General features: G+C 39.1%; 2 long non-coding RNA genes across 2 annotated transcripts in view; both read right to left on the reverse strand.

Moving 5' to 3' along the window:
* The window catches only part of LOC115067875, a 6,683-nt gene extending 2,577 nt beyond the window's left edge, over positions 1–4,106 (reverse strand). Inside the window, exons 1-2 of the long non-coding RNA XR_003847239.1 lie at positions 3,776–4,106; positions 2,293–2,513 (exon numbers count right to left, since the gene is read on the reverse strand). This is a non-coding gene — a long non-coding RNA (uncharacterized LOC115067875). The remainder of the gene's footprint in view (positions 1–2,292; positions 2,514–3,775) is intronic.
* A 256-nt stretch (positions 4,107–4,362) lies between these two features.
* Positions 4,363–14,042, reverse strand: part of LOC115067876 — an 18,982-nt gene continuing 9,302 nt past the window's right edge. Inside the window, exon 4 of the long non-coding RNA XR_003847240.1 lies at positions 4,363–4,458. This is a non-coding gene — a long non-coding RNA (uncharacterized LOC115067876). The remainder of the gene's footprint in view (positions 4,459–14,042) is intronic.

Below are 14,042 nucleotides of genomic sequence, written 5' to 3' on the forward strand. Positions count from 1 at the left end.
AAAAAAAAAAAAAATGTATGTGCTTCTACATGTTTGTGTTGTATCTCTCCACAGATAATGAGACCCAGCATAGTAGGGTTCGTATATCTGGCCCCTTCCCCGCTTTTTCACAGCCCCTAGAGTCATGCCTGAAGCAGTTCAATACAGTAAATACTTGTGAAGGAATGACTGAATATCGAATGAATGGGTACATGACATTATCCACTCATGTTCCAGGGAATCTATGTTCTGAGATCTCCTAGGCTCCTCCAAAAAGCTTATGCCTCCAAAAAGCTTATGTCTCTCATGACTAAAAACGAAATTGTAAATTGGGAGTACGGATGATACCTTACCAATCTGTCCCAGAGGAATATATCCACCCCTCCATCTCAAAAACTTGTTCTTCTGAAAAATGACTGACCTTTACCACACTCTAACAAATTCCAGTCATAAAATTCTACTCTACCCTAGTCAATGTTCTGAAAAGAAATAATAATCCTTTCTCTCTGCCCCTCCCATCCTTAAACTCATTACATTTTCATTCCACAAAATCCCAAGAGAGATTTCTCCAGAAGAGAAAAGTAAATGCCAATGTTTTTCTACACTTCTCTGTAATCATGAGAAACTTCTTGGCAAAGAGTAGGAAAAAAAGAGAAGTGATCTTCTCTGAACCCAAGTTGAAAGAAAATTAGATGGATTTCCACCTGAGAAATCAGAGAACTTCAAGATGTCTTTCTTCAGCAAGGATCTGTCTTACAGAATAAGGAGCTGGTGGATAGAGTATCAGCGTTGTATCATGACTGCTACTAGTCCTAGTGAACATAAGACGTTGAATCCTACTCCTTGTAAAAGAGAACTCATATAATTTATTTTTTACCCTTTTAGTTTCTAGCTTTCAAATTCTCCTTACTTTTACTAGCCAAAAATAAATCTAAATACACCAAAGATAATAGCTTTTAAAGGCATCGTATCAGTTGTTTGTCTTGTTGTGACAAAATACTCTTCACAAAAGCAATTTAAGGAAAGGAGGATTTATTATGGTTCAGAGTTCCAGGGCATAGTCCGTTTTGGTGGGGGAGTCAGAGCAGCAGGAGTGAGGCAGCTGATCATCGTATCCACGGTAAGAAAGCAGAAGGGGGTGAATGCTTGTACGCAGTTCATTTTCACCTTTTTGTTCAGTCCAAGACACCATCCATGGAGTGGTGCCACCCATGGTGAAAGTGAGTCTTCCCCCCTTAACCTAATCTGGATAATCCCTCACAGGCATACCTGGAAACTGATTCTAGATCTTGTTAAATATATAAGCAATATTAACCATCATAGGTATCAACTTTTAAGGGAATGAACCCCCTAAGAACTCAAGCACACAATTTCAGAAACACAGTATGATCAAAATAGGTCTTTCAACTATTTTACAAATGAGTTCCAATATAACCTTTACATTGCAGGAGAATGAAGCCAAGAGTTGGCAGCTGTTTAGTTGAGTTGAATTGAGTTGAGCTGTTAAGAGTTGAGTTTTAGCTTAGCTTAGCTTCGCTAAGTTTAGTTTAGTTGTTTAGTTTAGTTTAGTTTAGTTTAGGTAGATCAGTTGAGCTTAGTTTAGTTTAGTTTTAGCTTAGCTTAGTTTAGCTTGCTTAGCTTAGCTAAGTTTAGTTTAGTTTAGTTTAGCTAGATCAGGTCAGCTTAGTTTAGTTTAGTTTTAGCTTAGCTTAGTTTAGCTTGCTTAGCTTAGCTAAGTTTAATTTAGTTTAGTTTAGCTAGATCGGTTCCGCTTAGTTTAGTTTTGACAGGATCTTGCTGTGTAGTCCCGGCTGGCCTAACACATATAATGTAGCCCAGGCTAATCTTAAATTTATGGAAATCTTCCTGCCTCAGTCTCTCAAGTGCTGGAATTTTAGTTGTATACCAACATGCCCTTCGGAATAGCCCTGTTTTTGTTTTTTTTTAAAAAAAAATTACTTCTTATGTTCCTAGCCTATATTTTACCAAATTTTCTTCATCTACAGGTGAGGATTCTGAAGTCCATATTACTTTCCATAAGAATTTTTAAAGACCACGTATAATAGAAAATATAAACACACAAAAAAATTACTTCTTATGTTCCTAGCCTATATTTTACCAAATTTTCTTCATCTACAGGTGAGGATTCTGAAGTCCATATTACTTTCCATAAGAATTTTTAAAGACCACGTATAATAGAAAATATAAACACAAAAATCATTAAAATGTAGGTGATAGATGTCCAGTGTAGTTTCTATATTTGATTCAAATTGATGTCCTAGAGAAACTGAAAAATGACCACGGAGCACTGACCTCTTGAGTCATTGGTACAAAACAGAAAACTTGAATGTTGAGTCTGTATATGGCGAGAAGCCTTGTGACTTCCCCCATTCCTCCAACCCAGCTGCAGCAGACAAGAACTACTTTGTCCGTGCTTACAGTTGCTATGAGGTGAACTGAAGCAACTTTCCCAACATGAGGAAGTCGCCAGCCTGATCATCAAGAACTCATTTTCTGGAGATGTTTCCATTTGTCTGTGGAAGGGAAAGATACAAAAGGAGTGAGGAAGAGAAAATGGAATGATAAGCCAAATGAAGTCTAGAAGTTTCCTGATTCTCCATGTTTCCTGAGAAAGGCTGGAGTTGCTACACTCAAAATTATAAGAACAGACTCCTATTTTTTTCCATAGATCATTCTCCAGGGAGTATAGGAATAAAAGGATCTGTATACAAATTATAATAATAGTTACTATACAAAATGATAAACTTTAACAATACATGTACACATGTATTAATTAATACATGTTCAAAATAACATGTCAATGAAAAAATGATAACTATCCATTTTAAAGTTGTTAAGGATTTTAAAAAATCTAAACATATGAGCAAAATTCTTCATTCTGGTTGAATACCCATCCTATTTGACTGCTTAATCAACTATGTCTGCCACTGGAGGGCTTGTATTTAAGCCCTAGCTACTTCCTGTGCTATCTCTGTGACCTCTGGCAGAATGTCCAATCTCTCTGGTCCTGAATTTCCACATTTATAAAGTTGGGATGTTTCTAGTGCTTCCTTCACAGTGCTACCAGGACATCAAATGGAGCCGTAGAGCACTTCCAAAACAGCAAGGAAGTGGGACGAGAATAATACACGGACCCTTGATAAACTTTATTCAATTAAGAGCTGATCCTTTACTTGAGTATTATTCTTTTTCTGCCTTTGGGAGGGGGATTAAAATCCTCTTTCTGTTACTAAGGAGCTGGCAGAGACCCAGCTCTTTCTCTCTGCATGTTTTTTGTCAGTGGTGATTATTTGCACTTTCTTCTGTCTTGTTATTTTCCTCAGTTGGCAAAATAAACAGTTTTAATTCAATGTTATTTCTAAAAATTGTTCCTGAACTATTACTGATCTTTGATATCTAAGAAGCATAAAATCATTAGCACAGTATCTCAAAGGCAGGCAGGGGTCCCTACATGGACCTAAGCAAGGGTCATCAAAAGACTTGTCAGATGTTTGTGAAAACAAGAAGGCACCACCTTCTTGAGTAGCTGATTTGCTTGAGAGACTACAGAAACTCATTGAAGATATAAAACAGCATACCAGTTCATTGTCACCGGTTGATTCCAAAGTCAGTATGTTACCTGCTGCCTATATTTACTGTTTCCTTGTTAAGATTTCATGAGTTCAAGCAGCTCATAGTAGATGAGACCTCTAAGCCATGGAGATTTCAGCAGAAGCAGTTCACATAAATCCTCTACCTTGGTGGGCTCACCACAGAGGTTCATGAGCAAGCTCACCTTGGCCCAGCCAGTGACAGTGGTGAGCATCAGCAGCAGTGACTGACAGCAGAAGGAGATGCACCCTCCATATGAGCTCCTGCAATGGTGGGCACCAGTAGTCATAGCAACAGGGAAGCATCTTCACAGTGTTTCCGTTCAGGGGGCAGACTATTAACAAAAATTACCAAACCCGGAGGGGAAAAAGTGAGTGACACCAAGCAGCAGCTACTTAGAAGGAGAACTTAAAGAATTCACAGGAGGGGCTGGAAAGACAGCTCAGCAGTTACAAGCACTGACTCCTCTTGCAGATGATCACAGTTCGAGTCCCAGCACTCACATGGCAGCTAACAACCGTCTATAACTCCAATTCAAGAGGAATCCAGCACTCTCTTCTGACCTCCATTGGCATTGCACGACACAAGTGCACTTGAAACATGCAGGCAAAACACTCCTACATATAAAATAAAAGTAATACATGAATTTTTTTAAAAAAAGAATTCATAGGAAATCCTGAAAAATACTAGGGGACCACAAGAGAGCCAATGGCAAGCAAGGACCTAGGGAGCAGAGTGGGGCAAGGGTCATATGTGAAAGCTAACCGTTTAGTTACCCAGGTGAAGCCTGGGGTTAATCCAGTATTTCCAGCTGTGTGACCTTGGTCAAATCCTACAACTAACTGTTCAGGGCTCCAGACTCCTCACCTGGAAAACAGAGTAATGACAGATGCTAAAATCCATTACTGTTCACACAAACATGATTTACAAATCAATTTTATGAAATAAACAGGAAGATTTATTTGAATGTTTCTTAAATGCTAAAGTACAATTAGGGCTGATGAGATGGGTCAGTGGGTGAAGGCTCTTGCTTCCAAGCCCAACAATCTGTGTTTGATTCCTAGGACCCATATTGTAGAAGGAGAGAACCAACTCTTATAAGTTGTTCTCTGACCTCCACCCACATGACTACACACACACACACACACACACACACACACACACACACACACCACAGAAATATAGAATAAATAAATGTAATTTAAAATTTAATACAGTATAAGCACAGGCATGCATCATTAGTGATGGAGATATCCTAAGTATAACATCTGTGCTTTTGTTGTATAAACATCATAGACTATACTTACATAAACCTAGATGATTCAGCCTACTACACTTGGGCTATATAGCACAGCCATCACCATACATGTGGATCATTGCTGACCAAAATATCATTCTGCACTACATGACTATATTAGCTGTTATGTCTAATCTACTATGCAACTTTCAGTGCTGGCATCCCCTCAGGATTTAACCTGTAATATATCCACTTCAGATCTCACAGCTGAAAATATGGCTTCGGGGAAAAAGAATGAAGAAAGAATGAGCTAACTTGATTATAAAGTGGGAGGGAAAGAAAAGCCCACTCAGTTATACCCAGAGGACTCATAAGCCATCATTGTAGAGTGGAATGATGAAGGAAAGGAAGAGATATGCTGTGTATGTTCTGGTTTGACATGAGACTTTGTGAGGGAGAGATCATCACCCCTGATTTCCAGGTAATGCAGAGGAGATGAGGTTAAATGGAATAAGCAGGGTCACATAACAAACAAAGGACAGGGTTGGGGTTTGTAACCCAGATATTTCTAGGTCTGAAATCAGACACCTTGCCTTGTCTTTCCTTTCTTCCTCTCTTCCTTCCTCCCTTCCTCCCTTTCTCCTTCCTCCCTCCCTTCTTAGCTCTCTTCCTTCTTCCCTTCCTCCCCCACTTCCTCTCCTCCTTTCTTCCTTCCTGCTTCCTTTCCTTGCTGCTACTTTTCTAAAACAACACTATTTACAGAGTCCACAATCACAGCAACCATTTCCCATATAAGATGAGAAATGAGTCGCTAAGCATGCTGCACCAAAGGCCCCATTCCTCCCACTACAAACCTTCTGCCCACCTAAGGAGCTGGTTTTGGTACCCCATAAAACATGCTTCTAGCTATGCTTGACTTAATACTTTCTAAGCATGTTCTTTTGGGTGCTAAAACATTTTGTTTGTTTGCATGGGTGTATCCTGCAAGCTCTAAAACTAGCTTACTCAGATGGAAAATAAAATCCCTTCCCTGTGTTAAATGCAGCACACGTAGCCTATTTGGAATAGAACTTAAACTCCAGGCATAAGCTGAGTGCGAAGTGAGCAAGCAGGGAGTAAGGATGGGAACTCAGTGCAGTGAAAGCCACAGGCCTTTGGCTTCCTGCCCTTGAATGCCATCGTGCCAATAGGACAGTGCGGGGCTGCATTCCACATGAAAAGGCATTCTACCATTATTCAGTTCTGTGAAGCGGGGTGTGCAAGGGCACACACGTGGTGGCAATAGGAAAGATGCAATTCCCTACGGCTGCTTTTCAAGCAAACAAATTTGGATAATTTGGGGAACTCTTTTTTTTTTTTTTTTTTTTCTTTAACTTTCAGAAGTTCTTCCAGGACTGGACTGATTACAAGATGAAGACATGTCCTGGACTCTGGACTCTGCCCACACTGAATTGGGTGTATTTTTGCAGAGGGGTGGGGCGTGTTGTTTGTTTTTAGTTGTGTGCACCTTTGCTAGGAACAAATCTGCTTCCTCCCAATCACCCTCCCTTTTGAGAGAACAAACTCAGATTTTTGAAAGAATTTAAATCCTCCCTTCACAGGAGGAACTACTTTCAATGTTCTTCCCAAATAAAATCCCCAACCGTCTTTGTCAAGATGTCCAGCCAAATGTTGAAGACGGTCTCACTTCTGAAAACTATAATGCCCTGAATTGCTGGGATAACCTTTACCCAATGAGGTAAAACCTCATACAGTTCTCTGTTTTCAGTTCTAGGGGCTACTAGTTTTGACTGCTGTAGCCCCTGGGTTCACACTCACAAACAACAACCAAAAAGAAGAACATGGAACAACTTGTTTTTACCAAAGCCAAAAATCTCCACGGAAGAAGAAAACCTTAAAATGTGACTTAAATGAAGCCAAGCCCACACAAAAGGGGCTCTGGGAGCATGGAGGAGAGAGGACGCAAGAGCAGAGAAGAAGCCAAGGTCTGAGTGACCATGTGATCTCAGTCATACCACCAGTCACTAACTCATTGGGCCACATCTATAAAATAGGATGAAAGGTACCTCCATTCTGGGGCTAATGCATAAATGAGTATGCATTGTGAATGTTCCTGGCTTGGATCCAGGCACTAAGTAATGCTCAATAATTCCGACATTCATTCGTTCTTTCTTTTTCTGTCTATGGGGTTGATGTAAAGATCCAATGAGATCATTGGGGATGGATTGGAATACCATTTATATGTGAGGGTGTTGTAAAAAGGGAAACAAGATAATATAAGGAAGAAAGGTGAAGAGCAAAGGCTGAGATCTCAAATGCACCCCCGTTTTCATTGTATCATTATTCATAACAGCCAAGACAGAAACAACCCAGATGCTCACGGATGGATGAATTTTAAAATGTGACATATAGATCCATGAAATATTGTTCTACCTCAGAAAGGATGGAAATCCTGCCATTTGAGAACTGTGGATGAATCTGGAGGGCATTATGCACTGTGGAATATGTTAGAGACAGAAGAACAAATACTATTTCATACAGATTATATGATGAACTAGAATAGTCCAATGCACAAAAGCAGGGATGCAACTAATGGTAGCTGAAAGCTAAGAAGAGGGGCAAACCAGAAAGTATTAGTCAACATGCAGAAAATATGAATTATACAAGAGGAACAAATCCTGGAGATCTACTTCACAGCATATTTCTTACAGGTAACAATGCTATATTATGCACTAAAAACTTCGATAAGATAATAGATTCTGTGTTAATTGATTTTGCTGAAAAATAATAATAATAATAACAATGGCAGGAGGAAATCTTTTGAGATGATGAATAGGTTTGTGGCATAGATTGTGATGATGGCTTTAGCATATGTCTTTATCACCAAACTCATCAAATTACATACATTGTATATGTACAACTTTTTGCATTTCAAGCATAACTCAATAATGTGAGAGAGAAAACCAGATAGAGATAGACATCAACTCCCTATATTATCTTTCAAATTTCCTGTAAGTCTAAAATTTTGCCAAAATTGGAAGTATATTGTAAAACTTTGAGAAACGCTTATTGTAAAAGATCCAAAAAAGGTCCACCCCAGAGAGCCTGCCAAGCATCAGATCTGAGTATTGCTTCCAGATCTTTGTGACAGATCCAAATGACTAGAAGAAGCCTTAACAAGAGGAAGAAGCCAAACAATACACATCCAGACCCTATGAATTCTCCAACAGGAAGCTGGGAGGAGATGGAGGGAATGCCAAATTTCTAAGCTGTGATGCTCATCCATTCAGTGATATTTATTTCTCTAACACATGCCACACATTGTTCTAGATGTTGTGAATAAAACCGTATACAAATGATAAAGTTTCTGCCCAAGTTGAACCAATAATTTACTGGAGAGACATGGAATACCTAAATAAGCATCATAAATACCATGACACATGATGGAGAAAATTAAAATAGAAAAGGACTGGAGTATCCTTGTGCTGAACAAACATTGGGTTCTATTTTTTTCAATAGGGTGATCAGAGACACTCCTATGAAGAAGTTATAGCTCTGAAAGGGATTGAGTCCAAAGATTAGCCAAGCAAGTGCCAAGATGAGCCTTTAAATATACTAACACATGCCAAGTGTGGTGGTGCCTGCCTTTAATTCCAGCCCTCAGGGGGCAGAGACAGGTGGATCTCTGTGAGATTAAGGCCAGCCTGGCATAGTGAGTTCCACACAGGCTGGGACTAGTGAGACTGTGTCAAAAAACAAAATAAAAAAAAAAACAAAAAGATGCTAAGGAAAGGGACTGCCCATTAAATTCAAGTCATGGGAGGCACCAAACAAACGTGAGACGGAGTAATCAAAGGAGAGACAGAAAAGGTAAAGCCCAACCCAGATGGTGTTTGGGGGCATAGCAAGGAGTTTAGCTTTCACTTGGCTAAGAGCAGGAAGCCATGGAAGGCATGCAGAGGAATATGTGGTCATCTGATTTTGACAGATTATAAATTAGGAGGAGAACAAAGGCAGAGGCAGGAAGATAAGCTGGGGAAAGGGGAGATGGCGTTTTCCGTAGTGTTGCCATTGGGTAGTTTCCTATCCTTCAGTAAATAACACACACGCTCATGCAAGCAACCCTAATCAAACTCAATGGAATGCGTGTGCATGCACACACACACACACACACACACACACACACACACACGAAACTAGTTTAGAAGAAGGGCTTCCACAGATGTAGGAGGGGGGGTGAGAAAGTACAAGAGGCTGAAGATGATCAAAATGTATTATGTACATGAAATTAGATTTTAAAACAACAATAAAGTCATGCAAATTTATCATTTTAAATGCCAAATAAAAAATTTCTCCAGCAGCCAGGCATGGTGGTGCACGCCTTCAATCTTAGCACTTGGATGGCAGAGGCAGGCAGATCTATGGGAGTTCAGGGCCAGCCTGATATACATAGCAAGTCCCAGGCTAGCTGGACTTATAGGGAGACCCTGTCTCAAAAAGAGAAATTCTCTATTGAACTAGAGCCATTCAGGTTATCCACTGGAAGTAGAGCACGCATGCCAAAGCAGGGTCTCTCCAAGCTTAAAATTTTAGAATTTTTATCTCCAATGAAAGACTCTGTGTTGGAATTTTAATTTTACATCATGTACTTGATTGATAAACCGCTGAACAGCTTTTACAATTTTAAAAAATGATGTTGGGAGGCCACAGACAGTTGCAAATGATAGGAAACCTGTAAGTTCCATGAAGGACTGACTTATTTGTCCAACATAACGTAAATGTCTGAAGAGGAAAAAAATATACCTATACTGTTATTCTTTAAATTGATTTCACCACCTAAAAATCTGCCATCATTCAAAAACTGATAGGGAGAAGGACGGAGTGTTCACAAATGTCCGTCATTAATTTCCAGGCTTAATGCCTGCCCCTGCAATACCCCATATTTGTTATCTATAAGTCAGAAATCTAATTAATCTACTAGGTCTTTTGAAATAGATACACCTTTGTAATGGTAGAAATTTGCCCTCAAGATTTGCTGTCAAGCACTGTATAATGTTTTTCAAACATCAAAGCATTGTAACTAAAAAGCGAAGAAGAAACAAAACCACTTCAATGCTGTGGCAATCTGATCTGTTTTTCAATTGACTAAGTTCTCAAATGTGAAAACAGACTGGAGAATCCAAAGTCATGACTGGAAGAAATAAAACTTGGGCAGCCTGAGTCATTGAACTATTCTGCTTGGCAGGACAGACCAAGGGTGAAATGAATCCTCCTTTATAGAAATTATGTCTGGGAGTTAGAATGAAGGGCTTCAGGAGACAATCAAAATCCAGATGTATTAAAGAGCTAGATGTGTAGCTTAGAATTTGAGAGCAACGGACAGATAGTCTTGGAAAACTATTCCGGAAGGAAATACTGAAGAGATAGTCAAACATGAGGATTTCTTTGTATGAGAAACAAGGAGCTTCAACACTCGGGAGCAGGAGGGCAGCTTTGAGAAAGTCCAGTGTGAACCTAAGAGTAGGGCTGGAGAATCTAGGAGGGAAATAGATCTTGTTTCCCCCATGACCAACGGAGCTGTCTTTTGTGACTTGTGAAGTTATGGCATACAAATAGAGGATGGTAATGCTAAATAGAGCTCCAGTTAAAAGTGTTATATTTTTATCAAGCTAAAACGAATACCTCAGCTCCCCATTCACTCAGAATTTCCGTATCTGGTCACAAAATCATTGTTTAACAACCAGTGACTAGCAAGTCAGGTACAGTGGTTTGCTTTCTTTTTTAAAATTATTTATTTAATGACCACATGATTAGATAAAGTAAGCATTTCATTACAGCATTAACATATTCAATAACAATTTCCAGAGCAAAGATGCATCTCTACAAAATTGGCTGTAAATTTTTAGGTTCACAGTTGAAGTAATACAGTTATAAAATATTGAATTCAGTATAAATCCTATAAGACATAAAATTTAACGAGGTTTTAACCTTTAAAAAAGATCTCCATTTCATTTTTTGAATATACTGTTTCATACAGAAAAACTCATTTTAATGCTACTAACACTTAGATGTTTGCACATGAGTCTCTAATCTCTATGTATCTGATTATTACTAGTCCCAGTCAGTTATTTTTCTGAGCTCCTTGCCACCTAAGCATGGATATAAAGTCATCAGATAGATTTCAATGGCAATGTTTTTCACATCTACTAATTAACATGAAGCAAATTTTTATGCTTCTTCCTCAAATATAACTCATTTTTTTAATTTGTTGATTTTTTGTGTGTATTTCATACAGAACATCCCAAACAATCTTATTCATCCATTTACCCACATCCCATATGGTACCCTCCCATAGCTCCCCCTCCCACTGAAGCCCATATACTCTGTCATCCCTGTTACTGTCCACTGTGTTGTCAGCACCCCACCCATTCCCCAGTGCTTGTCCATCCATTGAATCTAGTCAGCCTATCTAGAGTTCCTTCTTTTAAGAAGATCAGCTCTTCCTCATCCAGCAGCAATCAGTTGCCAATATTCCTTTAGATAAGATTGGGGTCTGCTGTTCATTTTCCCAGTTCTATGTTGGGTTATGGTCTGGGAGTCCCTTGGGCCACCCTGGCCAACAACTCAGTGGAAGGTATCTCCTCTCTGGCATTGTTTCTTGTCATGTAGCCTTTAGCTATACACATGGACTCTTAAAGAATTATATTGATCCCTTTACTTTTTAGTTATAATTTCCTTTTGAGTGTTTAAGACCATAGAGTTGGCCCAAATAAACCCATTTATTTTTACTCTTAAGGTCGTTTGAGGATCTGTTCCTCAGGGGTCACATGGGCTTGGGAGGAGACCCTGGCTCCTTTCTTTTACCAGTTCCATCTATGTGAAGATAAGTCAAAGGTCCTGCTCAACTGTGGCTGGCTTCACTTGGAAGCATAGAGGAAATGATTCCTCTGTTTTGACCCTCCCCTTTGTAGACTGGACACTGGTTCAAGTCCATTTGTTTGGGTCTCCATGGCCTCTTTGATCAAGAGGACAGGTGACTCATCACAGTTACAGGACATTTTGAGAGATACTCATAGTCCCCTGGAACTTAGTCGACCTAGGAGGGCAAGGAGCAAAAACTGTCCTTTATGTCCCTCTGACCAAATTAGTATAGGCCTCAAAGTATGGCTGTTAAACATCCAAGAAGATTAGTTCCACCAGTCTGGTACTTTTAATTACCATGTGCTATGTAGATAAAGCCTGGGCAAAGACCAAACTTTATCAGATAAACCTTGCTTAGAAATATGTTATATTCCTTGAGCTAGTTGTATGTATAATTTGTCAGTAGGTTGTTTGATTAATATGGTTCCCTCTGATTTTTTTAAAAACTAGCTAGGCATTATTTATCTCTCTCATTGTCTAACCCTTCCACCATGGTTTCCCCATTTTTCCCATTTCTCCCTTAATAATACCCTTTTCCTATAGTCACACCTCTCTTGAGCTCCTTTCCCTATATCCCCAAGTTTCCTTGTATAACCCTAACCCTAACCCAAAACCTAACCCTAACCCTAACCCTAATCCTAACCCTCTGTCCCTGCTTCCCCCTAAAATAACCACATTTTTATCCATAGCTCCCTTATTAACACTTGTTTCTTACTGTTCTTCTCTTTCAGATTCTTTCTTTTCCTTTACCTCCTTGGTTCCTTTTCATTATTCTGGTTCCTGTAGTTAGGTCTGGATACATACTCACTTATCAGGATTTGGTGCTAGGATCCACAAATGAGGGAGAACATACGTCATTTTCTTTTTCTGAGTCTATGTTACTTCATTTAGTATAACAATTTCTAGTTCCATCCATTTACTTGCAAGTTCCATGATTTCATCTTTCTTTACTGCTGAGTAGAACTCCATCATATAAATGAACCACATTTTCATTATCCACTCATCAGTTGAGGGACACTTAGGTTGCTTCCATCTCTTAGCTATTGTGAAAAGAGCAGCAACAAACATGGTTGTACAAGTGTCTCTACAATAGGATGAGTTTTTTGGGTATATGCCAAGGAGTGGTATAACTGGGTCAAATGGCAGGTTCATTTGTAGTTTTTTAAGAGTTCTCCACACTGGATTCCATAGAGTTTAAACAATTTTGCAATCCCACCAGCAGTGGATAAGCAATCTCCTTTCCCCACATCCTCTCCAAAATTTGATATCATTTGTTCTCTTGATATTAGCCAGTCTGACTGGGGTAAGATGAAATCTTAAAGTGGTTTTAATTTGCATTTCCCTAATTACTAATGATGTTGAACACCTTTTAAGATGTTCCTTAGCCATCTTTATTTCTTCTTTTCAGAACTCTCTGTTCAGCTCCTTAGCCCATCTTTTAATTGAGTTACTTTATTTCTTGATTCTTTGTTTTTTGAGTTTGTTATATATTCTGGATGTTAAACCTCTGTCAGATGTGTTACTGGTGAAGATTTTCTCCCATTCTCTGGGTTTTCTCTTCACTTCCTTGGTCACTTCTTTCGATGTACAAAAGCTTTTTAGTTTAATAAGGGCCCATTTGTTGATCCTTGACCTTGTTTCCTGAGCAATTGATATCCAGTTTAGAAAATCCTTTCCTACACCTATGTCCTGTAGGTTATTGCTAATGTATTCTTCTAACAGTTTCAGAGTTTCAGGCTTCACATTGAGGTCTTTGATCCATTTGTAATTGACTTTTGTGTAAGGTGAAAGATAGGGGTTTAGTTTCACTCTTTAACAGGCGGTGAGCCAGTTTTGCCAGCACCATTTGCTGAACATGCTGTCTTTCCTCCAGTGAAAGTTCTTAGCCCTTTTAGTAAATATCAGGTGGCTGAAATTGCATGTACTCATATTTGGGTCTTCAATTTTGTTCCATTGATCTATGGGTCTATTTTTGTGCCAGTAGCATGTTGTTTTTATGACTATAGCTCTGTAATACAGTATAAAATCTGGTAGAGTAATCCCCCCAGCATTGTTCTTAGTGCTCAGGATTGCTTTGGCTATCCGAGGTCTTTTGTGCTTCCATATGAATCTTAGGAATGTTTTATTTTCCAATTCTGTGAAGAATATCATGGGGATTTTGATTGGCATTTCATTGATCTACAAATGGCTTTTGGTAGGATGGTAATTTTCACAATATTAATTCTTCCAGTCCATGAGCATGGGAGGTCCTTCCATCTTCTGATGTCTTCCTCAATCTCTTTCTTTAAAGATT

The sequence above is a fragment of the Nannospalax galili genome, unplaced genomic scaffold, assembly GCF_000622305.1.
Source record: "Nannospalax galili isolate Female #2095 unplaced genomic scaffold, S.galili_v1.0 scaffold666, whole genome shotgun sequence".
Classification (NCBI taxonomy): Eukaryota; Metazoa; Chordata; class Mammalia; order Rodentia; family Spalacidae; genus Nannospalax; species Nannospalax galili.